This window comes from Physeter macrocephalus, chromosome 12 (assembly GCF_002837175.3).
Source record: "Physeter macrocephalus isolate SW-GA chromosome 12, ASM283717v5, whole genome shotgun sequence".
Lineage (NCBI taxonomy): Eukaryota > Metazoa > Chordata > Mammalia > Artiodactyla > Physeteridae > Physeter > Physeter macrocephalus.
Genome location: NC_041225.1, coordinates 44,167,673 through 44,178,870, shown reverse-complemented (window position 1 = coordinate 44,178,870; position 11,198 = coordinate 44,167,673). Strand labels below are relative to the sequence as shown.

General features: G+C 44.5%; 1 non-coding gene across 1 annotated transcript; it reads right to left on the bottom strand.

The window, feature by feature from the left end:
• Positions 1-9,765: 9,765 nt before the first annotated feature.
• On the bottom strand, positions 9,766-9,838 carry TRNAR-UCU (transfer RNA arginine (anticodon UCU)). Its single transcript has one exon. It is a non-coding gene; the product is annotated as a tRNA-Arg (tRNA).
• Positions 9,839-11,198: the final 1,360 nt, after the last annotated feature.

Below are 11,198 nucleotides of genomic sequence, written 5' to 3'. Positions count from 1 at the left end.
TCTATCATCATTGATTTGTTTCTGCATGTATTCTTGCCTAATCATACCTAAAACATAATTAGAAGATGTTAGATAACCATCCACAGACCTTTGATGGTGAAAAACACTTTGGATTATATTTATGTTCTGCCATTAAAACACATGCTTACTACACAACATGTAAAAAATACTAAATAGTTTTTTGTTTGTTTTTTGTGTTTAAAAATTTTTATTGGCGTATAGTTGACTTACAATGTGTTTTAAATTAATTAGTTAATTAATTTATTTATTTTTGGCTGCGTTCGGTCTTCGTTACCGCGCCTGGGCTTTCTCTAGCTGTGGCGAGCAGGGCCTACTCTTCGTCGTGGTGCGCAGGCTTCCCACTGCGGTGGCGGAGCAGGGGCCCTAGGCGCGCGGGGGCTTCAGCAGTTGGGGCACGCGGGCTCAGTAGTCGTGGTGCACGGGCTTAGTTGCTCCACGGCATGTGGGATCTTCCTGGACCAGGGCTGGAACCCGTGTCCCCTGCATTAGCAGGAGGATTCTTAACCACTATGCCACCAGGGAAGTCCCTGACTTACTATGTTGTGTTAGTTTCAGGTGTACAGCAAAGTGAATCGGTTATACATATACATATATCCACTCTATTTTTTTTTTTTTTTTTTTTTTTTGTGGTATGCGGGCCTCTCTCTGCTGTGGCCCCTCCCGTTGCGGAGCACAGGCTCCGGACGCGCAGGCTCAGCGGCCATGGCTCACGGGCCCAGCCGCTCCGCGGCATGTGGGATCCTCCCAGACCGGGGCGCGAACCCGGTTCCCCTGCATCGGCAGGCGGACGCGCAACCACTGCGCCACCAGGGAAGCCCAATCCACTCTTTTTTAAGATTCTTTTCCCATATAGGCCATCACAGAGTATTGAGTAGTTTCCTAAGCTATACAGTAGGTTCTTATTAGCTATCTGTTTTATATATAAGTATGTATATGTCAATCCCAATCTCCCAATTTATGCCTCCCCCCATCCCCTGGTAACCATGTTTGTTTTCTACATCTGTAACTCTACTTCTGTCCAAATAGTTTTCATTTTTTGTTATTTTTAAAATAAATTTATTTATTTTATTTATTTTCAGCTGTGTTTGGTCTTCGTTGCTGAGCACGGGCTTTCTCTAGCTGCAGAGTGCGGGGGTTACTCTTTGTTGCGGTGCGCGGGCTTCTCATTGTGGTGGCTTCTCTTGTTGCAGAGCATGGACTCTAGGCACACGGGCTTCAGTAGTTGTGGCTCGCGGGCTCTAGAGCACAATCTCAGTAGTTGTGGTGCACGGGCTTAGCTGCTCCGCGGCATGTGGGATCTTCCTGGACCAGGGCTCGAACCTGTGTCCCCTGCATTGGCAGGTGGATTCTTAACCACTGCGCCACCAGGGAAGCCCCCAAATAGTTTTCGAAAGAAAGTTTAAAAATCATCTGGGATCCTATCACCCAGAAATAACCACTGTTAGTATTCTAGAGGGTTTCTTTCAGGGCTAGTGTACATGCATTGATGACAGGCTGGCTTTCTAGCGTGGCATTAGCTTTTCTTATAAATTAAATAAAGCTTGTTGCTGCTGTCCTCAGAGCAGGCCACTTAGAGTTGCCTGTTGTGAGAGGCAGCTTCACCAAAAATCAACCTGCAATTTCAAGCGCCAACTCTTGTGGTTCATTTGGGGCCGACATCTGAATTCACTGCTTGTTTTCTTCAGAGGAATGTGTCTGGCACTCTTTTTTCCACTGGCAGTCACATGACCTCTCCTGGTACCTCAGTTTCACTGCTCAGAAGGACAGCGGCTAGCTCCTTGAGACGCACGTTCCCCCACAAGGTGAATAATGCATTTGCCATTAAATCAGACCATTTGTAACAGAACCTCCAAATTTAATAATCATTCCTCCAGCCACTTTCACAAAAATGCAGTCACAGACGTGTCCTTGATATTATTCAAATCTTCTTTCTTTGAAAGATGGCACTTTAATAATATTCTTAATTTAAGTTGGAGGAGTTTTCTAAAGATCCCAAGATTATGATGGTGTCAGTTTCTGGGTCTCCTTTTATATACACACCAAGCAACAAGGTGACTAATGTTAGGTCATTAGCCTAGTCTTATTTATGCTCCAGAACTCTTTTCATCTTGCAAAACTCTGTACCCATTAAACAACTCTCCATACCCATCCCCTCAGCCCCTGCTGACCTCTATTCTATTAAGTTGACTACTCTAGGTACCTCATATAAGTGAAATCACACAGGGTCTGTTGTTTTGTGACTAGCTTATTTCACTTAGCATAACGTCCTCAGGGTTTATCCATTTTGTGGCATGTGTCAGGATTTCCTTCCTTTTTAAGGCTGCATAATATTCTACTGCATGTATATACCACATTTTGTTTATCCATTCATCTGTTAAGATATAATTAGGTGGCTTCCACTTTTGGCTATTTTGCATAATGCTGCTATGAGCATGGGTGTACAAATATCTTTTTGAGGCCCTGTTTTCACTTCTTCTGGTATATATCTAGAGACAGAATTATTGGCTCATATCATAATTTTTTGAAAAACTGCCATAACATTTTCCATTCCCACCGGCAGTGCACAAGGATTCCAATTTCTCCACACCCTTGCCAACATTTGTTGTTTCCTGTTTCTTTGATAATAGCCATCCTAATCAGTGTGAAGTAGTATCTCACTGTGGTTTTGATTTGCATTTCCCTATTAGTGATATTGAGCATCTTTTCATGTATTTGTTGGCCATTTGTCTATTGTCTATGAAGACATGTCTATTCAAGTCCTTTTCCCATTTTTAACCAAGTTGTTATTCTGTTGTTGAGTTGTAGGCATTCTTTATATATTCTGGATAGAAATCCCTTATCAGATATATGGTTTGCAAATATTCTCTAGGTTGCCATCCTGTGGGTTGCCTTTTCACTCTGTTGATAGTGTCCTTCGGTGCACCAAAGTTTTAAATTTTGATGTGGTCCAATAATGGCATTTTAAATGAGTCCATTTGGACTAGAAGAGAAAATAGTGTTGGGAAAAAAACCAGACCCCGTTCTTTTCTTAGTTATGCCACTGAGTGAGCTGGATGACCTTGGACAAGGCATTTAATTTCTCTGAACTTTATTACCTTTATATGAAAATTGGAGAGGGGAAAAGAACACTTACCACACAGGATTTTTGTGAAATGTGAATGTACATAGGGCAAGAATCATAGCATCCAGCACCTGGAAGGCACACACCTCTTACCCACGCCTACCCCAGCATACTTGTGTCAGAAGCATCATTTCATTCAACAGGACCCCAGGACAGACACTGTTTGAATTAACAAAGGGATCATTATCCTGGTCTTATCAGTGAGGAAGTGGATGCTTGGCCAGGTTACATAAAGAACCTAAGACCCCAGTGCCTACATTACCACTTGGATCTCCTGCTGTGGATGCACCCACAGTCCCTGCTGTCTCACCCACAGGACAGACCAGTCACCCCAACCCCAGTCACCCCAACCCAGGTGCGGACGTAAGAACTGGGAAACCCTTCAAGACCATCCAGTCCAGCTCTCCCAACTTACAGATGGTGAACCTAAATCTGAGGGAGGTTGAGAATCTTGCCCAGATTCACACAGCAACAGAGCCTGAATCACCCTGACGGCCAACGCTCCCTCCCAGTGCAGAAATGAATGTCCTTGAGAAAACAGAAGGGAGCCCTTGTATGATGTCCAGCACTGCCCACTCCTCTCCAGAACACTCAGTCCTGTTCTGCTCCGACAGTGCTGTCTGGGGGAGAAGAGGACATTCCCAGCAGTGCTGGGGAATAGCTTTGGGGTGAAATTTCTCAAGATAGTCAGACAATCAGACATGTTTACCCTATTTAGCAGCCCCTGGGCCGAGGCCTGCTACAAGGACCATGCCCTTATCAGGGGTTTGAGGGAAACAATGGGACGACCCTGGTATTTTTTCCCTTTTCTACTCTACCTGTATAGGAACCTCAGCCAAAGTCAGCACACCTGCTATTCCAGGTGCCCCCGAACTCTAGCCCTGAGACCAAAGGTGCACAAGGGTGCAGAGTGCTTTATCCAGGAACATTCTGGCCACGTGCTTCAAGAAACAGACATTTCATTGCTTTTGCCTCAAAAGGCCTTTTCATCTTTCTTGTTTTGTGAAAGAATACTGCACAAACAATATGAATGGAAATCAAAATAAAGATTTACCCATAATTATGCCACTAAGTAACCTTCCTTTTTGAAGAAAATGATTGTAACATTTATTCCGAGCTCTACAAACCAAGAAAGAAATATGTAAGGATGACTCTCTAACTGCCCTAACCATCTCATTGGTAGGCCAAGTGGCTATTTCTCATGATTAACACCATTAAAGTCTGGAGGAAAAGCCAAATGGTTATATTCTGGCATATTCTTTATGCTATACAAAATTATGATCGATGCTGGAAGGCACAGTAAGATGGTAAACTATTATTGTCACTACAGGATTCTCTCTGTCCTTAGAGAGATTCTCCGGCCCACCATCACTGGTACCTTGGAAACTTGGGCTGCTAGGTATGTACCTATGGTTGGATGAATGGCACACACAATTATTTTATAGTTCAATGCAAATATCTGAGGTCTTACTACATACCAAAGATCTCCCCTAGATGCTAGGAAAAATGAAGATTAAGGTAGAGGTTGTGTCCTCAAGAGGTTCACAGATCTAGTGTGTAAAGAAATAAATGGCATTCAGTTTGACAAATACATGAAAAAAATAAGAGCCAAGTATAAGATACAGCGGGGACACAAAGAAAGCTTGGTGAAGGCTGCACAGCTCTGGGTTTTTTCCGCATCCATCCTGTATGATTCAGCTCTAGGAACATACCTCCTGCACAAGTAGTAAGAAGCTAGGAGGTGCTGGGAATGCATCGCTTTATTACAAGCAGTGCCTTTCTAAGAGATCTTCACCCAAGGTCTTTATAAATGTTCTTGTAACTTAGGACTTATGATTTATAAATGTTATTTCACGTATTACTCACCTGAAAAGAAAGTTGGGACATGGAGAGAAATTGTTCTGAATAGTTATGACGAAGCTTGGAGCCCTGCCAGGCTAAGAATCTAAGACTCCTGGTTCCCAGATGCTTGAATTTATCTGGGTCCTTCTGTAGGGTAATGAGAAAGTTAGCCTTTGAGCCCAGGAATCCTAATTCTCAGATTTATAGGCAAATTACAGCACGTGCATTAGGGCACTGAGCTTCAAAGTCCCCATCAGACACCCATATTCCTAGACGTAAAGTCACAACTAAACTGTGTAAAATCTACTAAAATATTCAGTTTGGAATTCTCTTGTGGTGAAATTTGCCGTTTGGCATAAGGCACATGTAATTGCCATCAGGTACAAAAGCAGTGTTTTAATCTCACATGCAGTTCTGTGAACACTTGCTTAGGAGACAATGGAGAATGAACTTCAGCCAGCTGCATGACCTTGGTCTTCTGAATCTCTGTGTCCCCAGCTCAACCACAGGGGTAATGACGTCCACCACCAAAGGGTTGTTCTGAGTGGAGGTAATGAACAGAATGACACAGAATAACCATCGCTATGTTTTAGTAACGCATAGGAATTTAGCGTAGTCTAAGGACTTAGCTGAAGATGTCACACCTGTCCTCTTTGTGGTCTAAGAGATTTTCTCACCTTTCTGGTACAGGGATGAGAGGGACACAGTCACGGACCACCAATCTGTGCATGGTCCTCGAGGAGGCAAGAAAGTGCTCGACAGAATCAGCCTTATGGTTGTCCCCGTTCAGGGTCCCCATCTGGCAGGTAGGCTTCCCAGAGGCAGGGGCCCAGCTTGCCAATCCTGTGGCAGCTCTCTGGTTGACATTCTTATTATCAGACCCTTCTGTCTAAGGATTTTAACAAATACAGTCTAAATATGACATACTTATCCTTGTAAGCAGGGATTGTCACTGTTTCTGGAGAGGGCATGGCCTTGCCCCAGAAGCATCCACAAGAATTGCTCAGATGATGATAATATCCCCTTTCATAGGTATGATGTTCTATAACATCATTACATGTATGGGGACATTTTCTCATTACAAAGCAAACTATCCGCCTTTTATAGGGGAGGAAATGGGCTCAGAGAGAGAGGAAATAACTGTCCAGGGTCCTATGGCTAGAAGGTGGCCACTGTGGACTTGGACCACCGTCCCTCTCTAACACACACAGCCCAGTCCCAACCCCACCTCTGAGAGGCAGCAATCGCTGCTTCTAGGCTGGCTGGACCTGAAGACGTAGGGAAGGAGTTTTAATTCACAGACAAACTATCAGAAAAAAAGAAGCTCCTCCTGTGAATGAAGGTCTCAGTCTCTGGGGTCCTTCTGGGTCCTCCAGGCCAAGCACTGACCACGGACCACGTTGTTAAGAACACTGCCAACAAGGCATGTGTGTGACTCAGTGCTGGTTGAATGACAGCCCCGTCCGCCTGCCTGCCAGTCTCTCTCTCTGAGATGCACGCCCAAGCTCCCTTGTTTTTCATGCCATCACTGGCGCTTGCGTTGTCTCCCGCCCTCACCAACCTACTCTCCTGAATCCTCTCTTACTTACCTTTTCTCATCTAGGTCCCCCAGACCCTTCCTGGGCCATTTCTCTTTCTGACAAAGCAAAACAATGATAAAGGAGGCGGGGAGGCTGCCAAGAGGCAGAGGCTCCAACCTGAAGTGAGCTCCCTGCTTCCCTGCAGACGGGCCTGGGACCAACGAGAAGGCACGTCCCCCTCGGCAGTTCATCCCTGACGCACACACTCTCCTCTCTCCCCAAATTAACATGTGCCAGCCTCTGTGGTGCAGTGAGCTCTGCAAAGGAAAGACCCATATTCTCTGAAATATTCAGAATATTCTAGGGACAGCATTGTAGGAGGGGGGTGAGTCCGCACCGTGGAGCTGGAACACTGAGGTTCAAATCCCAGCCCAACCACATAACCGTGTAGCCACGGGTGGGTCACTAAAACCCTTAGCTCCTCAGTTTTCTCATTTCTGAAGTGAGAATAATAATTACCAACCCCTAGAATTTGGGGAGGATTAAATCAGTAAATGCCTAAAAAGTGCTTAGAACGCTGCTTGACACATAGTGGTGCCCAATGAATGGAAATGAAAGTAAGCGTAATTGTACTGTTATTCAAAACACAGTTCAGGCTGAAATACAGAGAGGGTCAGAGTTATAAAGGGGTAAATTTCAGAAAAGACATCTAGCTCAGGATTCACCCATTCAAAAAGGATGAATGAGTAGGTTTTTGAGCACCTACTCCATACCAGGCAGTGCTCTGTGCCCTAAAGATGCAGTGGGGAACACAGAGAAGAGGAATATTAGATTGTGGTCAATGGCTGTGCAGTGAATTAAAATAAGGCATGTGAATGAGAGGGACAGACAGGCCTCCCTGGATTGTGGAGACAGGAACCGCTTCTCCAGGGAGCACACTCTCAAAAGACTCACATTCATCCGTGGAAGGAGAAAATAACATCCACAGCTGTGAAGCGGCGCAAGAGCCTCGGCAGGTCCTGGCTCATCCAAACCAGGAAGGAAGCCGAGGGCAGAGCCCGTGGCAGTTTCAGGGAGGAATCAGAATCCACAAACTTGTATTTGGACCAGTCTTCATACTCTACAAACTGGGATAGAGCTGATTAAGGGAACTATATTTTCAAAAGAAAAATCTAATTTAGGCCAATATTTTTGAAATATCTCCTTTTTAAGGAGGAACTCAGGGAGGAATTTCTTTCAGATCTTCGCATCTCAAAAAACTGTATTTGTCCCAGGCAATTGCATTTTTTAAAAGTTTTAAAGATGCTATGAGTTTTGCAAATGACTTTTCTCCTCTTTTTTTGGCCTACAGGAAGCTCAAAACTGAATTTGCAACAGGGCTGGTTGGTAGGTGTTTTTTCCCTGATACAACTTTATTTTTGGCTTTTTTTTTTTTTCTGTTTTACTCTTAGATTTTCTTTGCATTGATCTCTTTGTTTACTGTAGCACAGGTGTGTGTGTGTGTAAAATATATGCTCCAAATCCTCTTTAGAATTTGTTAGATTATAATAAATTTACTGCTCTAGGCAATTTAGCACCTATTTCACAATAAACTATTTTTTATATCTGCTTATATAACCCACATTTTATGTACCATGGGAATTTTTTTTAAGTTTCATTTCACCTTATCCCCACCCAGTCCTACTGCTTTTTTTTTTTTTTCTTTTAAGGGGCAAACATCTTCCACTGCATATGCACAATTGTAACTGGTCCAAAGCTTTCTCACTCCTTAGGCTACCGCCTGCGGCTTCAGCATCTATCTCCTCCTCTTTCCTTCATTTTCCCATCATGGAGGCGGGGAGGCTGCCAAGAGGCAAAGGCTCCAACCTTTCCCATCCCCCACCCATCCTGCACAGTGCCCCCCAGTTTCATTTCTTTAAAACATTAATTGAGCAAATCAGCCATTTGACAGTTTTCAACTCTTCACCGGCTCCTACCGCTCATAGGGGTAAGTGAAAACTTCTTAACCTGACAAAATCTCCTTCTCCATCACATAATTCACCATTTAAACTGCCCAATCCCAGGTAGTTTCCCTAACTATCCCTGGACATGTCTTTTCTTTCCCCACCTCTGTGCACTTACCCTGGTGTGTCTCCCGGCATGCTTCCCCGCCCCCTACCCCCCAGCCCTCAGAACGTCACACAAATGCCCGCTGTCCTGCGAAGCCCTCCTAATGGCTCCACCTCCCAGTGGGCTCTTCCACGTCCAGTTATTGCTGACTGACCATCTGAAGAGCAGCTCCATTCCACCTTGCGAGACTGTGTAATTTTACTGAACCTGTCTCTGTACCGTTTAATTTTTTGCAGGTTTTACAACTCGTTTGCGCACTGAAACTGGAAACTTCTTGATGGAAGGAACTTTTATACATTTTTTATCCCTCACGATGCCCTGTGTAGTATCATATATAGTTGACACTCCACAAATACTTGATAGTTTATGTCTATTTCCCTTCAAAATACAAAGCATAAAGCAAATGACAGGCCAATGGTTAAGTCCTCAATAAATAAACTAATCATACTCATATGACAATTCACTAAAATGCAAAAGATTAGAAAATATAGGAAGTGTTTAACATCACTAGTAATAAAGAATACAAGTTAAAATTATATAATGTTTCTTATCAAATTAGTAAGATTAGGAAAAAATCTCAACCTTTAATGCTTTTGAGAGTGCAAGGAGATAGGTACTCTTATAACTGCTGGTGTAATCGATACAAATTGAAAACAATTTGAAAATATGTAACAAATCTTTAAAATGTTTATATACCTTGATCAACCCATTTGGAGGGCTAGGGAGATACTCCAAGGTTCAGAGAAAGCTCTGTGCACCAGCTACTCTTCCCTGGGTTATAACACTGAATCTTTATGAACAACTTAAATGTACAATAAGGAAATTATATGTCCATTCAGTGGACTGTTACATAGCATTAAAATGGCATTAAAAATGGCAGCCAGTGACTTTGTGTTAACTTGGGGGTGGGGGAATGCTTATATTCTAATGTTAAGTAGAAAAAAATAGAATACCAAATTATGGGAAATGAATAATTCTAACCACATAAACAAATGCATGGAAGGAAAGATATCAAAACAGTAAAAGCAGTTATACTTGTTTATTGTTTACGGTGTTTTCCAGATTTTCTAGAAGAATTGGATGACTACCAGGGGGGAAAAAAAAAGATGCTTTTTTTTTTTTGGCCACACACCTTGGCTTGTGGGATCTTAGTTCCCCAACCAGGGATCAAACCCGGGCCCCCTGCAGTAGAAGCGCAGAGTCCAAACCACTGGACCACCAGGGAATTCCCAAAAGATGCTTTTCAAAGTAGATTTTTCTTTTGTTTATACCAGGAACAGTATCACAAGCACTGTTATTAAGCTTATGAGACATAAGCTTAATTTTTTTTTTTGCCCCTTTTTTAAAATAAGAAATGGAGAGAAGAGAGAAAGTTGAAGAAAGGGAAGGAGAAATTGCGGGCAGCTCTCTTATCCTGATTAATCCCTGTCAGGAGGTGGGCATTGTCATCCTGTAGAGCCAGGAAACAGGCTCAGAAAGCCAGGTCCAAGGTTACCTGAGGGGCAGAGCCACCATCACAACCAGGGTAACACGCCAGGAGCAGGCAGGAAAGAGACAAGAGAGGGCAAAAGCAGGTGAGCACAAGATCTTAAGGGTAATTTACATAACAATATGAAAGGTTGGTTCTAGTGGGTAGAATTGTGGATCGTTTTTTTTCCCCTCCTCCCTTTTGCAGATTTTCCATAAGGTGATATTAACTTTTTGTTTTTATTTATGTGCGATAAGGAAACTGCAACCGATTGAAATCACTGAACTGTGAGCAGCAAGAGAGAAAACAGGCTCTCCTCACTCCACCCCCCGCCCCCCTAGGGGGAATAAAGGAGTCAGGAGGAGAAGGGAGGGGGCGGGGGGACAGCTCCCACCTGAACAAGCCACACGCTGCACCATAGGACTGCCTCAGGATTGGGGGGATGGGGTTGGAGTGTGCGTGCATGCGTGCGTGTGTGTGTGCGTGCGTGTGTGCGTGTCTCCCGCGATGAGGAGAAGCAGGATACATGGAGCTGTCTGCCAAGGTGAGCCTTTGTGCTGCACGTGGAGTCGGCTCCACCCTGCACTTCTCCCGGCCAGCCACAAGTCACACACACGTGCTCTGTAACGCACATTTACAGAAATTTGTGTGCTGTTGCTGTTTTCCCTACAGTCGGCTTTCTGAATCACAAAGCCTATGCTGGGCATGAGGCAGAACCTAGAGGTGAGGAGGGATTCGTTAGTGCCGCTTTTGTTTAAGGGAGATTGGGCTACACAGACGGTGGTTCTGGGGAAATGCTTTCCAATCCTCTTCCTGGCCTGCTGCCCTGATTCCGGAGGGTAGTGTTTCTCGGAGAGCTCGGCCCCGCCTTGGCGCGTAAGTGGGACACTCCTAGGTGGGACCACCGTGGCTCCATCCCAGGGGAGAAGGAGAGGGAAACTTTTTTTTTTTTTTTTTTTTTCCGGTACGCGGGCTTCTCACTGCTGTGGACTCTCCCGTTGCGGAGCGCAGGCTCCGGACGCGCAGGCCCAGCGGCCGTGGCTCACGGGCCCAGCCGCTCCGCGGCATGTGGGATCTTCCCGGACCGGGGCACGAACCCGCGTCCCCTGCATCGGCA